The following is a 17007-nucleotide window of genomic DNA, read 5'->3' as shown; positions in this document are numbered from 1 at the left end:
GAAATGTAGCTGGGTAATTATGTCATTGGCATCGCTGAGCCACTGTGAATATGTGACATATTGAAATCGGGTTTGAATTTGCGCTTGTTTTTTGCTTTCACTTTGCAATCCCGCGAACTGTGTATAGAGAGCGACAGCACTGATCGGTGAGTGATGATAATTTGCGCACCAATTCCTCTGACATCATCTTATCGGGGTGGCTGTAGCTCAGGTGGCAGAGCGGATCAGCCACTAACCGGAAGGTCGGTGGTTCAATCCCAGGTTGCTCCAGTCTGCATGCCAAATATCCTTGGGCAAGATACTAACCCCATGTTGCTCTCCGATGCATCCATCGGAGTGTGAATGTGTATGAATGTTAGATACTGCGCACTTAAGCTTAGAAGTGCTTGTGTGAATGGGTGTGATTGGGTGAATGAATTAGCTGTATAAAGCGCTTTGAGTGCTCGGACAGAGTAGAAAAGCGCTATATAAGAACCAGTCCATTTACCATTTACCATTTATCAATTGTTAGCTTACTATGCAAATATGACAAGTGAAATCTCCCGCAGCAAGCTTAAACATGTGAGAGGTTGATCGCGCAGAGAATCGCTGAGCGTTATGTGAGTGCGTGTGTAAAAGCAGCAGGATACATATTTTAGTTCTGCTGAGCCAAATAAGACAGGTCAGGGAAAAGAAATGACAGCCAAAGAAAAGGTTACCACAAAACGGAAACGTTATGACAAATCAGACTATGAGGCAAAAAGAAAGTGCAGCTTTATGGTTTCATGGACAAAATAATTTCTGTGGCTGCAATATGACTAGCTAAATAACCAGGGCTGCACATAAGTGGTCCGCAGGTGCGTATTCGCTGTCAAAATAAAAAACGCGCACAAGATAAGAAGTTGCAACGTGTGTTTGCATACATAAGATTTTCAGGAGGAGGACAGACATTTGTTTAGAACTCTTAAAGATGTCGAAGAAGCTCCTTTAAGCAGTTACTTTGGTGTTCCTCCACCTCCAAAGAAATGTCAGAAGGAGTCCAAACCACAAAAGAAGCGCGTATTCTCGGACAAGTGGTTGCAGGAGGTGAGCTGGCTTCAAACAAATGATGAACGCACAGAGATGTGGTGCAGAATGTGCTGTGAAAATTTAATAAATGACAAATTAATAAAAAGGCATGAACATTTTTTTTGTATCGAAAAAATATCGAACCGTGACACCAAAGTATCGAACCGAACCGAACCGTGAATTTTGTGTGTCGTTGCACCCCTAGTAGATCCGTATGGGTCGATGAACTCGTGTGGACGACATAGCTTGCTAGCTAGCGCTTTCCCTGGACACTTCAATCTTTGAATAGCAATCTCTTAGCCAGAGCGCGATCGCAGCTGTGCGGTCGCTGTGTAAGGTTAGGCCGAGTCAATACGATTGCCACCGCAGTAAGTACTTCTAGTGCAGTTGTACTGGTGCAACACTTTGACGATTTGAGCAATTTGACCGCGAGCGTATTCATGTCACAATCAGACAGAGGTCAAAACGACCGAGAGAACCAAGGGCACCAACGAGCAACTATGTATGTCTCCAAGTCATCTTGTGCCAACCGCTTAGGTGGTGTGTCGTTAGCCGCGAAGAGCCGGTCCGTGTGAACCGTGTTATCGGCGCCAGTGTTTCCCCGCGACGTCCCGGTTGAACATGTCAGGAGTATCATTTCTTCCAACGTCAGTCTGTGCCAACAATCTCCATCCATCTCGGCCTTGTAAACAAAAACAAAAAAAAACCCCACACAAGCACCCTTTCAGCACGAGTAGTTCATCTCCACTCTCTTACGATACATCACCAGTTTGTCGTTGTAAAAATCAACACGTCCGACCTTGTTAGCAAAGTTACAGTTTGTCATCTGTAGGTTTTCTCGGTTCACCACCCTGGTCAACACCACATACACCGAGGGTTTAATAGGCGAGCTCGCAAAGTACTTAGGGGGGTGGTACAGCACCTGACCGTGAACTGTACAGCCTTGACAGTCGTATGTGTTCATGGCCAACAAACACGTCAGCGGGTGGGTGGCCACCACCCAGTTGTGACAGCGCCACTCGGAGGGACTCACTCTGTAGACTGTGCCGCTCTGTGTTCCCCTCACGTGAAACACGTTGAACCCCTGACTCGTTTTTAATTTAATGTCGACTATCACGCCCTCGGTGTCGCTGACTTTTGCCTCGTTCGCCTGCCGCAGAGACTCTTTGGAAGGCAGAAGAGAGCTGGGCCTTCGGCCGCTTGCTATTTGTATCCCGTTCGAATCCATGTGCCATATCAGCCTCACTCTACAGCCGATCCAGAGTCGATCCACGGTGAGATAATCCCTCTCCGTGGGCCGAAACGCCCGGGCGGTACGGCGGTAGCGAGAACAGTTTCGGCAGTGCCTGAGCGGCCTGTTTCAGAACGTCGTACCACGCGTTAGGGCCTTGGCGCGAGGCGCCGCAACGTGTAACCTTGAGAAACCTGTCTCCGGTACGTACGTCTTTCGTGTAACGATTGATGTACGCCGCCGTGTACTCCCTCTGCTGTTTATCCTGATGAAATACACGCAGCCTGTCCGGATGGTACGTGGGGTCCATCGCGTCTCGTTCGCTGACAGTCGCTTGGCTAGTGAATATCCGTCTGGATTGCTCTGTCACAGTGTTGAATTGCAGATATGTCACAGCCTCGGCGTACTCGGGGTCTTGGAACTGCCTTCTGTTGACAAACAGTGGCGTGCAGTGCGCTAACAACGTCTCGAATCGGCAGTCTTCCCATATCCGTGTAGAAGAACCCACCGGCTGTAGCTGCGAAACGCTACCCGAGAAAATAACCAAAGGTCCCTTTCCTGGTCCGTAAAACAACTCCATGCAACGTAACGTACGTTCCAACAGGTCCGCGGTCATCAGGCCGTATTCGTCCACCACGATAACATTGACACCCAGAAACGGAGGGGCGTCTTTCATGGGAGCCTGCTCAGAAGGCTTGGTCGACACCCTTAGTTTTTGAAACAAAGCACTGCAGGTCGCACACGATTCGGGGCTCGCCGTGACGCACGAGTGTCGTTCGTTCAGGCGTTTGTCTTCCATTAGCTTAGAGTGGTACACTTTCGTAAACTTTGCCAGCGCGACGCAGTGCAGTTCCCGGTACGTCTCGGTGAACCGCTCCAGCGACAGGTTGTCATCCAGTAGTCCTTTTCGAAATCCCATGAGCTTGTGTAACGTATACACGTCCTTGATCGAACACATTTCCCCTAGGGTTCCCGCGGCCTTGTTCGTCAGGGCGCTAACGGCCACGCTCACGTTCATCTTGTTCAGCTGCGCGATCAGCAGCGAAATTGCATACGATTTGCCACACCCGGCGTCACCGCTGAGCAACGCCACTGTCAGCGCGCGTCCTCGACGCATGTGCAGGCGTGTCATAGCCCTGACCCACTGTTCTTGGCAATACCTAGAAAGCGCTAACATGGCCGCGCGTCTGTTATCCACATCGCTTTGCTCCGATTCCACGCGCTGTCTTTTCCGAGACAGCTCGCCTGCAGCGTTGCCCGCGGATCGATTGTCAGCCATGACTTTTGTTGCGATTACGGCCACGGCGAATCGAACACCACCCGTTTGTCTGCTCGGGCCGCACTTTCCTGTTGAGACTTATATGCGAGAGCTTGCTGGCTGGTAAATGCAGGGACCTGCCCTGCTTTGCCTCGGTCGTTTACCCGGCTCTTGCGTCTGAGAAAATCCGACAGCGAGTCGCTTACTTTGAAGGGGTCGTCTGCGCGTTTTACACCATCCGCAGGGGGGTTGCTCACATGAGAAGGGGCCTCTATGCCTTCGATGACCGATCGCAAGGCCCTACTACGGACGACCTGCGAGGATGACGACTGCGCTCCGAGATCGCGGCCCAATCCTGCAGTCAGAGACATGTACAACACACCTTGCTCCTTTCGAACCTTGTAAGCCCTGTCTCGCACGCGCTCGAATCGCTCAAAGGCCTTAGACACGGTGTCGCGGAACAAGACGACGTACGCTGTGTACATGGACTTGCCTGTGCACAGAGCCATGGTTGTCACGCCGCCTTTACCTGTGCTGCTTAACACAGTCTGAAGCCCGGCTAACACTTCGACGAGCGGGGCGTGCGCCCCGTACTCAAACAGCAGCCAGGCGAATTCGTCCGCGTCTATCCTGTCCGCGGAGATGTAGTCGTTTCCGTGGGTGCGGGTTCCGGAGCGAAAACCAAAGTGTTTTGCGTACCACTGCGGGTCCGTGTGCGAGAGCATAATGTTTATATTTTCCAGCAGCACAGTGAACCCGGTGGCCAGTCTACTACCCATTCTTATCTCGTACAGTTTGTGCAAGACCCCTGCCGGAGTAACGGGCTCTCCCGGTTTGAACATGTGGTCTTCGGGAAGAGTCACCGCTAGATAATGGCTGCCTACCCAGTCCAAGCGAAGCAGGGCTTCGTCCGCTTTGTTTTCGGCGTCTTCGGTAGCCGATGATGCCGTTTGTCCAACTGTCGACAGTTGGACCCTAAGGGCCTCTCGTTCTTCGCACGCCTCGTCTAAAGCTTGCCTGGTCGCCGCTAGTTCCTTCTTACACAATTCAAGGTCAGCTGCCAGTCGGTGGGATTGGTGCAGCACATTGGGGCTGTTTGACGTTGACTCGGACTCGCGCGCATCTCGCTCCCGGCGTTGCGTACGCTCCAACTCCAAGGTGTTTTGAAGCTCTAACAGTTCACGTTTCAGGCTGTTGATTACCCGCGTGTGACACCGATCGCTCTTCTCGCTCGAGTCTTCCCGCTGTCCTGGCGGCCCACATAAAGCTCGACTTCGCCTTACGGACATGTTGGTGTTGGTGACGAACGGCCTCGAAAACGAGATGCGCTGCGTAAAGCAGCACAATAATGATAATAATACTAATAATACTAATAATAATAATAATAATAATAATAGTAGTTAGAGTTATATGAACAAATAGCACCAACTCCGCAAAAGTCGAAAAAGCCATAACGTTCATTGGGGTCTTTCGTGTCAGACAGACAAGTTGTCATGAAATATTAAAATGTCAAACACACACGCGCACACACTGGAACTCAGGCATAGTTGAACATTTGTCACTGTTGTAAAGTTGTAAAAAACAAAAAGCACCAACACCGCCAAAGTGGAGAAAGCCATAACGTTTATTGGGGTCTTTCATGTCAGACAGACAAGTACTTGGTGAAATATGAAAATGTCACACACACTGGAACTCAGGCATAGCAATTGACAACATCAAGCAATATGTGTGAGTTTATATCTAACACTGCGCACAGAGAAAAGAAAGGACATTAAGATTCATCGCAGCATTATTATTACTATTCAGTGGCACAAAAAGTCACGGTGACACATCAAATCGTTCAAAGAATTATATTCTTAAACCCACTAACCCCTCGCTGTCTGTGTATGCATAGCGTAACAGTTAAAGTGATCCCGATGGCCTTCTTAGTCTTGTCTTCTCACAATGGCAAGCCGTTGTACTTTACATCAGCAGTTCCCTCTGCGTGTATCTCACAGGAATGACGATGAAGGTACAGTTGGTACACGTGTGGTCTTCCGTGTCATTTTGGGTTACCGCTCCGTATTTCTCGTCCAGGATAACAAATGATAGACTCGCAACTCGGGTCCGTGCGACAGGAGAGTAAAGCCACCAAGGCATTCATGTGATGATAATGTGTTAACTTCAAGTCCATTGGCCTCTTGACAACGGTTCCTTTTACTCCCATCATCTCTCCATTTTTAGTTTTTACACTCAACACACGAGCATGCAGTTTGAGTGAGTCCCTTTCGTGCGCCGTAAAAGCCCTGTCTTTCAAATGCACCCCGTCGTACCAATCCATGCCAAGTCCGTATATGCAAGGAGTCTGTAGAGAGGGCTTTTTAGATTTCCGTGCAACTATGTTGCGCGTTGTAATGTACGAAACCCCTTGCAATGTATAAAACCCCTCCCTGGGACTCGAGAATCACAAACGTAGCTGTGTCTCTTGTATCCTTTTTTTTTTTGCCTAACTCTCATCACCACTGATAATCATCATGACAATGTGTGACACAGACTCCCGGCACTGTTAACTTTTAGACTTCTGCCATTTTCTGGGTAAGACACGCGCTTTGCACCGAGATACGCTCGGTGCGCGTGTGTATCTAATACGTGGTGTTTTTTGTTTTTCCCATGTTACGTCCACCATCTAGGTGCTCTGTCCTGGGATGCTGCATGTATCCTCTCTTGAAGAAACATTGTTTCCACGTGCTCTATCGCTCGCCACTGTGTGATGTCTGCTGGTAGTTAAAAAAGATAAAGTGTAACAGACACCTTGTCCTGTACGACCGTTCTACATGTAAACCAACAACAATAAAAAAGAGACTTTGGTACCCTACACAGGCGTGAATTTTTATTGCTGTTTTTTTGCACACTACAACAACAACAACAACAACAACAACAGAATAGCACTACATAACATAACCAGCTGGTGAATTGTACAGGTTTGAACTTCTGGTGACATATTCCCACGGCGCTGCCATGTTGGTCACAACGTCTGTCATATCCGAGGGGTCAGAGTCACTGTGTTCTTTTTCGTGTTTCCCTCGCAGTACGGACGCCGTAAGTATCATGGTGACCACGTACATCGCATATATGATGATGTTGAACACCGCAATAGCACATTCGACGTTATGCGACCTGTGCTCGTTACTGGTGAGGGGACGATATAGCAACTCCATGCACCCGGCGATCACGGCCATAAACAGTTCCACGTTCATCATCACCAAGCACGCGTACACGGTCGTGGTGCTCCGTGCGACAGGGTTGGTAGAAGTGGCGGCCGAAGCGTTGACCTTCCGTTTGCTGTTTGCGGCGAAGTAACTTAGCACTATGCTCACCACCATGGCAAGGCACCCTAGGACGACCAGCGTAATCCCAGCGTGAACGTAAGCGTATCTGTGCTCTTGGTTACTGTCGTAGTCGTACGTCAGCTTGGACGAATGCGTATGGTCGAGGAAATACATGATGTTATTTGGTAGTGTCAGGAAACCCACGATGAGAGATGTTATCACAGCAATCGAGCTTCCGAGGCGGCCTGTGAATCTCGCCATGGACGAGGCTGCGGCGCCCGATACGGGCGCGAGTTTTGCCGCGAACATGTCTTTGCCGTTCGACACGAGCGACTTTAATGCGGGCATTCTCTTGCGGTTCATGGTCGTTGCGTGTAACGTGTCTGGCGACCATGCGGGGATTTTGTATCTACTGACTATTAGTACACCATATCGTCCGATACGCAACGCTTTGCCGAACTGACCGCTGTTAGTTTTTGCTCTACGCGACGATGTTAGGAAACGCGACGATCGAATTCAAGACCGTGTCAGGCTGCCTGCACGCAAAGTCGACAAATGACCATCGGTGGTACAAAGTGCAAGGCATAACGAGAACGCTGGACTCTATGGCTCAGCAGAAAAGGCGAGGAAACCATAACCTGATAAACATGGACGTGTTCACACGAGCGCTGCAAGACCGACACAGCAACCCCGAAAGTAAATTGGACTGGGTCGTCGACTACATCAAACAACTGAACGTCTCCGACTACAAGGCTTCAGAGTTTCAGGCTGGTGTGCTGCGGATATTTACGTATAACAAAGTCCCTAGTGTAGCGGCATGTAGACGGGTGTGGGATAAAACACGTATGTCAACGCACATCGGAGTGGCGGTGGACGCAGATTGCAAAGATGTATTCAACGGGAAAAAAACCAAACCCCAGGTCGGTCCGGTTTCCCAACTTGTCCTCACGCAACTAGAGGCCTTGCACCTGCGTCCGATTTGCGGAGGTTTAAGAGTGGCCGGCATACCTTCGCCCGACCGCTGCTCGGGCACAAAAAGGCGGTACACGTACCATAACCGCTGCGTAGCCGGGTGTAAGGGTATACAGCCAGACTGGGGGTTCTACACCGAAATCAACATGGTTGCGTACGACACGGTCACAAACACAGTGGCGTTGCTAGAGCTCAAGACCAGGCATAGCGACGTTCTAGATAAAGCAACGCTATGGCGTTATAACACCCAGCTGTGGCTGACGTGGGTGATGTTTTCCATCACCTACCCCAGCGCGGCTCAGCGCTCCACCGCCCACTTGGTCATAGTGAGACCCGGGACGAATTTGGTTAGAATACGGAGCTGTACCAAGCCCACCGTATCAAAAAGCATGAGGCATAAATTCCCTTGGCTGACATGTTTCTGCACACAGGTTCTCAACTGTCTAGCTCCTACTTGTGTGCACATGAGGTCATATAACAGAAGCGATACTATGTACACAGAGGACCTTTGCTCACAAGTCAACCCCGGAGATCTAAGCCACAGGAACATATGTTTCAACGAAGAAAAGAGGAAACTCAAACACGACAAAGTGCACGCCGACACAGCAGCCGACACAACGCGTGCCGACACAACGCGTGCCTGATCACTGACATGTGTGTGCGCGCCCGTGTGCGTGAGTGCGGCTGCTATAATAACGCCAGTCAGGCCCGACGAGTTGGATAGGACGTCTGACAATGGGACTGAAGAACCAGGCACTGCACGTCATGCTCGCGAATCCCCATCTGTCGCCGTTCGATGTGATAGAGCGACCCACGGAACGATACGACTGGATGTTAGTCGACCATTTGATAATGAGATTTAAGGTCAAGGTTAGCAACTACGTGGAAGGAGATCGGTTAGCGTCCATCGAAAACATGGCAAGAACACTGGCGGAACATTACAATAGAGACAGATGGATGTCAGAGTGTCTGATTCTGGTAAAGGACGGATGGGGAGCGCAAAAGCCGGCGGTTAGAGAAACCAGAGACCGCTACCCGCTTGCGCCCCACCTGGATTTCTGTAGACGGAACGCGGACGCTATAGACTATCTCACCTTGAAACTGCTACGCGACACCAACGTGGCAAAAAAGGCAGTGTTTCTGGTCACCGGACGGGACTGGGGTTCCCGTGACGTCTCGTGTGAATCCAACAACGAAGACGTGGTGCTTCATCTGAAAGATGAAGTCGACGGCGTCGGAACCGTAGCCAGACCGCCCGGAGTCCACGGGGCGTACGTGGCATCGTTTGCGAACCGACCTCTGGAGGGACACCTTGTGTTTCTGGGCGCTGCGTGCCGGAAGAGCTCGAGCACAGAAGCTGATACTCTGATGGTAGAACTAGCCAACGCTCTTCCGGGCACTGTTCTGGTATCCACGGCTGACTCAGACGTGGTAGCCGTGCTCACGGCTTGCGGGCGCGAAGGGCTCACATTGCGGTTGGCCAACACGAGCTACGAAAGCAATCGACCGATGCACAGCTCCGCGTTTGGCGACCTGCTAGCGGAGGCGCCCAGGGTTGGTGGTTTACGGGCAACTGACGTGGACTTCGAAGCCCGCAAGCCCAGATTCCGTACGCTGTACGACATTGCGGAAGACGACGATCACCTCGGGGGAGAGCTCGAGCTTCTGCACGGAGAGTGGGAAAGTCTCGTGGCGGACAAAGACCAAGACTCCACATTGCCACAAAAATTAGCTAGGTATTTCTATCTGAGTGGAATAAGAGGCTCCGTGTACGGCGAATTTCTCACAAGATTGTTCAAGTTAAATGCAACGGATAAAGCCGAAGTTGCGCGCAAGATACTAGCACGCCTTGCCGTGGGTCCGCGGAGGTCGAAATCGAAATCGGCATTCGTTGACACGTTTGAGTTGTTACCCGCGCGTCACGACGCCCTGGCCTCTGAGGGCTCTGCTGTGAATAACAAACGATGTGGGGGAGAGCTCACTGGGGAGGACGACGCGCACGTCGTAAGGTCAAAGCGACTTACCGAACGCATGAACAAACTTAGCAAGCTGTACATGGAAGGCAAGGTGCCTCGCTTCAGTCACGGCAGGTATCTGCGACTGACCAAAATGGGCTCTCATCTCTACGTTCGCGTCAAGCAAGACGTCGCGAAGTACCAACACCTAAAACATGAACTCCTCGTCCTTCTTATCCTGTTCGGTACAGATTACACTCGCACGTTCCGGGGACTCGGACCCAAGGGGCTTCTGAAGGTCGGTGCGAACGATCGGTTCGCGAGCTGGTGTGACGATCTAAAGGCTGCGTGGGATAACGAAGATCGCGCCGCATCTTTGGAACAGTACCACGTTCTTTATAAGACATTGGCTTTCATGGCTAAGATCCCTGACAAAACACAAGCCGGTTGGACTCCGACGCGATCGTCGCTGACGTTCAGAACCATGAAATATGTGTATGACCTGTGGAGCTTGACGCATCCAAAAGGGAGCGATGCTTATGGTTTCCGTGTAGACGAGAACAATGTTATGACTTTTGCCGAAACGGCGTAAGTTTGGGGTGGCTGCGTTGTGCTGCTACGTATTAAACTTGTGTGTTTATGTACATGGGGGGGGGGGGGGGGGTGTATGTATCTGTGTGCCAATAAAATTAGGAATAAACTGGGACTATCGACTTGTGTGTGTTTCTTTGTGTTTTCTTGTCATACGTGCGGTCTAAGTTTTTATATATATATGTCAAAGCGTTCTTTCTAAAAACACACAGACACACGCACGCAGTCTCACACACACACACACACACACACACACACACACACACACACACACACACACACACACGGATATCTATCTGCACATACAACAGAGAATAACACCAGACCGCACTAGAGGTCCACATGGCGACATTAAAGCGCACCATCGACGATGAGGTTATCGCAGCTCCGAAACGACAGAAAACACAGCAAGATACCCCGGACACCGTCGACCGGCACCCATGGGTATATGTTGATATAGGACCGAGCGGGTGGAAGATCGGACATTCTTTTACCGTTCAGTACATCACACCGACAATTGGTGTGCCGTGTCTGAAATTCACCTCCCTCACAGAGTCCGTCTCAGAGAGCTGGCCTTGCAAAGTGCACGCCGAGGCGCCCCTGGGGTATTTTGCAAAAGTGCTATGCATGCCCCTGAGAGGTGTGTTGGATTTACTACATGTGCTCCTAACAGGGAATATAGAGTTGGTCGACCACGTTGGTTATGACGGCGCTTTCCCTAAACCCGATATGCACAGTGACGGATGTTACTTTAACCTAGCGGCAATTGCCTCTAGGTTAACTGGTATGATGGTCCCGGAGCGCATGAACATCTCGGCGAGACACGGCGATATCCCACGGAGTGTAACCGGATATTGGGGCGTGTACAAGCAACCTAAAGGCCCGGTGTTCATCAGCAGGGACACATGGGTTGACTGGGAAAATGAGCCGCTAGAGTACGGGGAGAATACTGCAATCGAAGATCCAGTGCTAAAACCGCTCACGGGTGACGCTCGGGCCTGCGAAGACTTTGGGTTTGAGGAAGACTGTTGTGAACTAATAGCCGACACCCACCGCGTTGATACAGACTGTGGCATACGGTACGACGAAGAAGACGACAGTGGCATATGGTACGATGAAGAAAAAGAAGAAGAAGAAGAAGACGACGACATCTATGACATTCAGTCCGATTACACAGGGGACGACGATCCCACCGATGAGTCTGTGTTTCCCTTGTGTCACAGCGAGCAACTACCAAGCCTAATAACCGTTATACACAGGTGGTTGGAAGACATGGACCACAAAGCGCAAGGTCTTGTGGTGCACTGTAATGTACCTGAGTGTATAACACTTGTCCCACAGCCCACAAAGGAAGCTGGTGACGAATACACACCGTTCAATTGTGCTGTGCACTGGGTACATTTGACGGACGACGAAGTTGCGGTCATGAATACGGTCACCTACAACGGTATATGACAGAGGCTCACTTGTCAAATGTGATGTTGATGACGACTGTGATGATGATGATGATGATGATGATGATGATTTCAATGTACTTGCTTGGCCATACTAGTGTTCACTTAACAGTGTTTCAGTGTCTTTTTTTGTGTGTAATTGGGTAACCGGATAAATAAAGAGAATGTGTGCAACATCCCATCGTCTCCTATCTCCTGCTTGCTAATAATATCATTCAATGTAATAACTGCTAGAACCACAGACACATAGACAAAAAACTTGGGCAGAAATCAGAGTTGACATTAAGGTTTATTGGGGTTTGCTATTACCGTCGCATACACAATTTTGTAGCATACATTCAGAAAAAGCAGCTGTCACATACAGTCAGACTAGATCACCAGCATCGTACGCCACAGGCGAGATGCGGGCGCTTTGTAACGAGGATCGTTGGTGTCACACCAGAGCATGCATTCTTCGTGCTGTAACTGGGTACGATACACATCGCCCAGAGCGGGTAGTTTGCCCAAATGACCCTCTATGAGATTGTCAAAGTCCTCCGGGTGTTTACGGATCAGTTGCACCCTGCTATCCTCGAACTCCCGGTCCTCGTACAATCGCGTCACATCGTACGCCGCTGTCTTCTTGAACACCGAGCAGGCGCTCGGTGTTCAAGTCGGCCACATCCAAAACGTAGTCAATGTAATGACCTCCTTGGCAAAAGTGTAGCTCCTCAGCCGTGAATTTTTCTCTGATCTCGGTGTGTAGAACGTGTAACGCCATTATATCGTCTGAGCCTTTGTTTGTGAATCGAGATATGGCGTCCACCTTTCCAGGCCGTACGGCCTCCGGGTGGGAGAGTGTAATGTGGTGAGCTGAGGGCATCGTGTGCTGGTGAATCGGGTGGATCTGCGAGTCTCTTTATAAACAGCTTTTAAAGAGCTTTTATATCTGGCAGCCTAGGTGTGTGTCGGTAGCGCGATGTGGACGTTATACGGAAAGAAGTGTTGTGAGGCCTAGGACTGTGAGGAATGCGATGTGTGGTGTTTGCGTTTCTCCCCTTGCGGGCAATGCGATCTCACCGACTGACGTACATCTGTCTCCGACCGAGAGTGAGAGTGTTCGACTGAGACACATCATTTCGACGCGAGGGTTTCTATATTGACACCCAAAGCCTTCATAATATTACGATTGACAATGAAATATACATGCTTTAGGCACTATGAGTGTGCATGTCTCGAATAAACACAGACACTGTATGGGAACTGTTACGGGTTGTCTTTATTTTTATAACAACATGGAATCGTGTAAACTACTTAGACAGTAGCATCACAACACATCATCAGCAACATTATCATTATCATCATCATCATCATCATCATCATAGTAAGAAGGAGTATTCCGGTTAATCAGAGTAGTCGTATCCGCAGTCTGCGTCGCTGTCATCCACCACGGACAATTCTGCAGGCGCACAACGTTCTGTCTCACTGTAGCTATCGCGGGCCACGTTGCCAGCCGAAACGCGTGCAATCTTGCTACTCTTGTTACCACCGGAGAGCGAGTTGGCGGGTTCTTCCTCTTCCCTGTCCTTTCTCTTCAAAGAATAGTCCGCCCGACGGTTGTCGTTTCGATCGGCCTCCTCCCGTGTGTGTGTCGACGTCTGCGATGCAGGCAACGGGCTCGGCGTCTTGGCCGAAGCCGAGGGCAACAAAACCAGACCGGTCACTTGGATGTTTTTCTTCTCAATAGCGCAGATCAAAGACTCAAAGTCCTCCGCTCTCAAATCCACCGCCAACATTCGTACCCGGTTGATGTCTATGCGAGGCACCGTGAAAGACACCTCTTTCGCGATACTTTCCATCACATCGTCCACTGTGCTTTGCGTGGGCCTCATCAAACACTGGAGTTCCGACGAGTCGTCTCGGTGATACAGCTGTGTCTTTATGCAAGTATTGCTAAACACGTTGATCAGGTAGTAGCTGCTCTTGTTGGAAAATTTACAAGCAGCGTAGCTCTTGGTGCTGTTGGTGAACAACCTCATGTTACACATCGCCATCAGAGGGGCATGCACCATACCCTTTTCGTTTTCGTACAACTGCATCATGCTCATCTTACTATTGTTGCTGAGGAACACGACCCTGTTGTACGACATGTTCGTGTCTCTCATGATCTTTTCCACTAGCTGCCTGGTGTCCCCCAACATGTTCAGCGACGTGCGTAAGTATTCGGGCAGCCTGTAGTCTTTGGCGTCAAGCCATTCCAACGCGTTGAGTTCGAGGCGTGCTCTGTTCGAGGAATTGCTGAACATGGGACCTGTCACTTTCAAGAGATCGCCAAAAGGGGTTTTGAGCATGTTGAGCGTTTCCTGGTCGTCGCTCTTAGGCAGCTTGAATTTACAGGACATGCTCAGGGCTGTGATGCTCCTGCATACGGTCATCATGTCGCCGGACTTGGTCCCGTAGATGCACCGCGCTATCTCCGCGCACAGAAAGCCAGTCACCATTATCATCGTCTGTCTGACGGTAAGCGCCAGCGTCAGCCCGCACATGGGCAAGGCGCCGTGCACCGCCGTGACCTTGTACTTGCTGTTTGGTGACAGAGTCGTCTCCGTGACCATAGTGGCCGGGGGGGAATCCTTTGCGGGTTTCACATGTGCAACTTCGGTGAATTCCCCCGAGTTCAGCCTGTGATGATATCTAGCGTACATGTGCACGTCTGTCACGGTGTCGGCGCGGCGAGGCACGGGTTTGTACGGCGAGGCCAACGTAGCACGAGCACCTTTGTTGGCGGGGGGCGGTTGGAGACTGTACGCTGCGAATAGCATGTTACTCATCATTGTTTCTCCCGTTCCTAGGACGACGGAGGTGAATGTCCCGTAGGACCCCTGGGCCTGGATTCTCTTCTCTTCGGATCCGGTGAACACTCGGCCGAAATGAAGGACCGCTAACCCGACGCCCGTGACACAAAGACAGCTCTTGGTGCGCGTTCGCAGTTTGGACCACAGGTTTCTGCTCTGATGTCGTATGGCCTCGGATAACTTGGTCATGGAAAAGTTGACCGCGGTCATGACAGGTTCGTCGAACTCACTGTTGGCGTGACAAGGTAACATATTACGCAAGGTGCCGATGACGCTCGACTGCATGTAGGCCATGACATTGTCGCACACTAGGCATTCTGCTATCTTGACGGCCTTCTCGCTGATTTGTCCCCCCATCAACTGCAAGGCCTCGGTTTTGATCATTGTAACCCTGTCGCCCATCTGCGGCGCCACGAACCACAGTTTCCTGGTGTCACCTTCTTGCAGCTTCCAGCCCTGCACGCGGTTCAGAATGCTGCGCTCCGTCCATTCCAGATCACCAGAAGTCGACACGTCCTCGCCCTTGTCGTTCAACACGTACCCCGTGAACAACCTGTAGCAGGCAACTCTGGGTGTGCCCTCGGCGAGCGGTTTCCCGTCTGCCTTCTTCTTCGGCCTGCCAGATTGCTGCTGGTAGTAAGGGACGAACATAGGCTTCAACAGCGTAGCTGCGCACAGGGGGTGACAGAGGTTCGTCTCGAGAAACACAGACGATGCCACGCTCATAATAGTAGCCAGGTCGGTCTCAGGCATGTGGCTGCTCACGAACACCACCATGAGCTGAATGAGATACAAGAATAGCATGTGTTCGGGTTCGTGTCCGGGAGTGTGAGGTATCTCTTCGATGAGGTCGGCCTTGTTGAACAATGACAAAAGGCCTCGCAGTGGAGCCAGAACGTTTTGTTTTGCTTTACTTTTAGCGAAAGAGGCAAACACACAAGGCGATCCGCCGTCGTCATTTTCGTGTTTCTCCAGTCGTTGGCCGCAAGGCAGATCCTCCGGGTCACAGGGAGGATCCCCTACGGTCTGGGTGTACACCGCAAGGACCCTCTCGCTGGTGAACAGTCGACATAGCCCGCGGAAGAGCGTGCTCTCCAGATCGGCGTTGACTTTGGGTATACTCTGCAAGGCTAAGAAGTGCCCCAAGTGTTCGCCGTGTATCTTCAACACTTCAACACTTCACTATGCAAAAGGGATCTTGCTGCAGGCGTACCTGGAGTGTCTCAGTTTGGCGTGCCATTATAAGCAAAGGGAGACAGGTTCCCCGTCGACGTTAAGATCCGAGCTTGTAAAATGTTTGTCCGCTAAATCCAACGTCCCTCTCGTGGACGAAGTCAAGACCGTTTGCCTGTCTTTGTGGCGTACTCTGTCGTGCAGCCTGGTCGAGTGTACGGGCGAGTCCTCCTTATCAGACGAATCCGCGGTGGTGCAACTGGCCGGGTACGAGGGTGTGCTACGCTTAGCGCTGCTCGCCGATTTCTACAGTTTTCAAACGCAAGTGTTATATTTCAATCGGGATCAAGCTGAACACAAACTCAGGCTTGTGACAGTCGAGGCTTTAAAGTTTCTGGCCAGCCGGGGATGGTGTGGGACTCCGCCTCCTGGACTACATCGGTCGCCTCAGACGGAGCAGTCGGAACGGGCTGTAGGCAATACAGCCCCACCCGCAAACGCCACAAAGGGACACTGTGACGCGCAGGATATTAGCTTTCGTTCAGCGGAGCCCGTTTACCGCGGGGCGGACTACGGAGGCCGAAGAACCAACGAATTGCACGAGGACCACGGCCACGAAGCCAGCCTGATAAAATGGTCCAAGCTCGTGTACTCCGCGACGAGAAAGTCCTATCACACCAAGTTGATAAACGCCTTTCAGGTAGTTAAGACTCTGGGGCATCCAACGCTAACGTTAGCGTCCGAGTGGGAGCTTAGTTGTTATTACAAACTCGCGCTCGCGTACACGACGGACACCCCGTTGGAAACGGCAGCGGGCTGCATACCCAAGCTGCGCGAGAGCGTCAAGGCTTTTCACCTCGAGCAATTTCGACGGCTGAGGCAACTGCCCCCGGAATCGCAGATGCTCCTGTATGCCGTGTTAAACTGCCACATCAATTGGGTCGACCACAACCACAAGCAGATACTCCTCATTCCCGGAGCGCCCACGCCGTCTGTGCAGCCAAGAGTCGAAGGCGATCTCAGGTGTTCCAAGTGTCTGAAAAACCAAACGTTTCATTCCTCCGAAGTGAAAGGCAACCCTAGGAATATAGACGTCGAATACGACTTTGAGTGCATGTTGTTCGGGTCCTCATGTTGCGCGGCTCCAATGTTCAATGTGCCGCTTAGCACCAGAGACGTCAACA

The sequence above is a fragment of the Neolamprologus multifasciatus genome, chromosome 14 (genome assembly GCF_963576455.1).
Source record: "Neolamprologus multifasciatus chromosome 14, fNeoMul1.2, whole genome shotgun sequence".
NCBI lineage: Eukaryota > Metazoa > Chordata > Actinopteri > Cichliformes > Cichlidae > Neolamprologus > Neolamprologus multifasciatus.
This window is presented reverse-complemented; position numbering follows the sequence as displayed.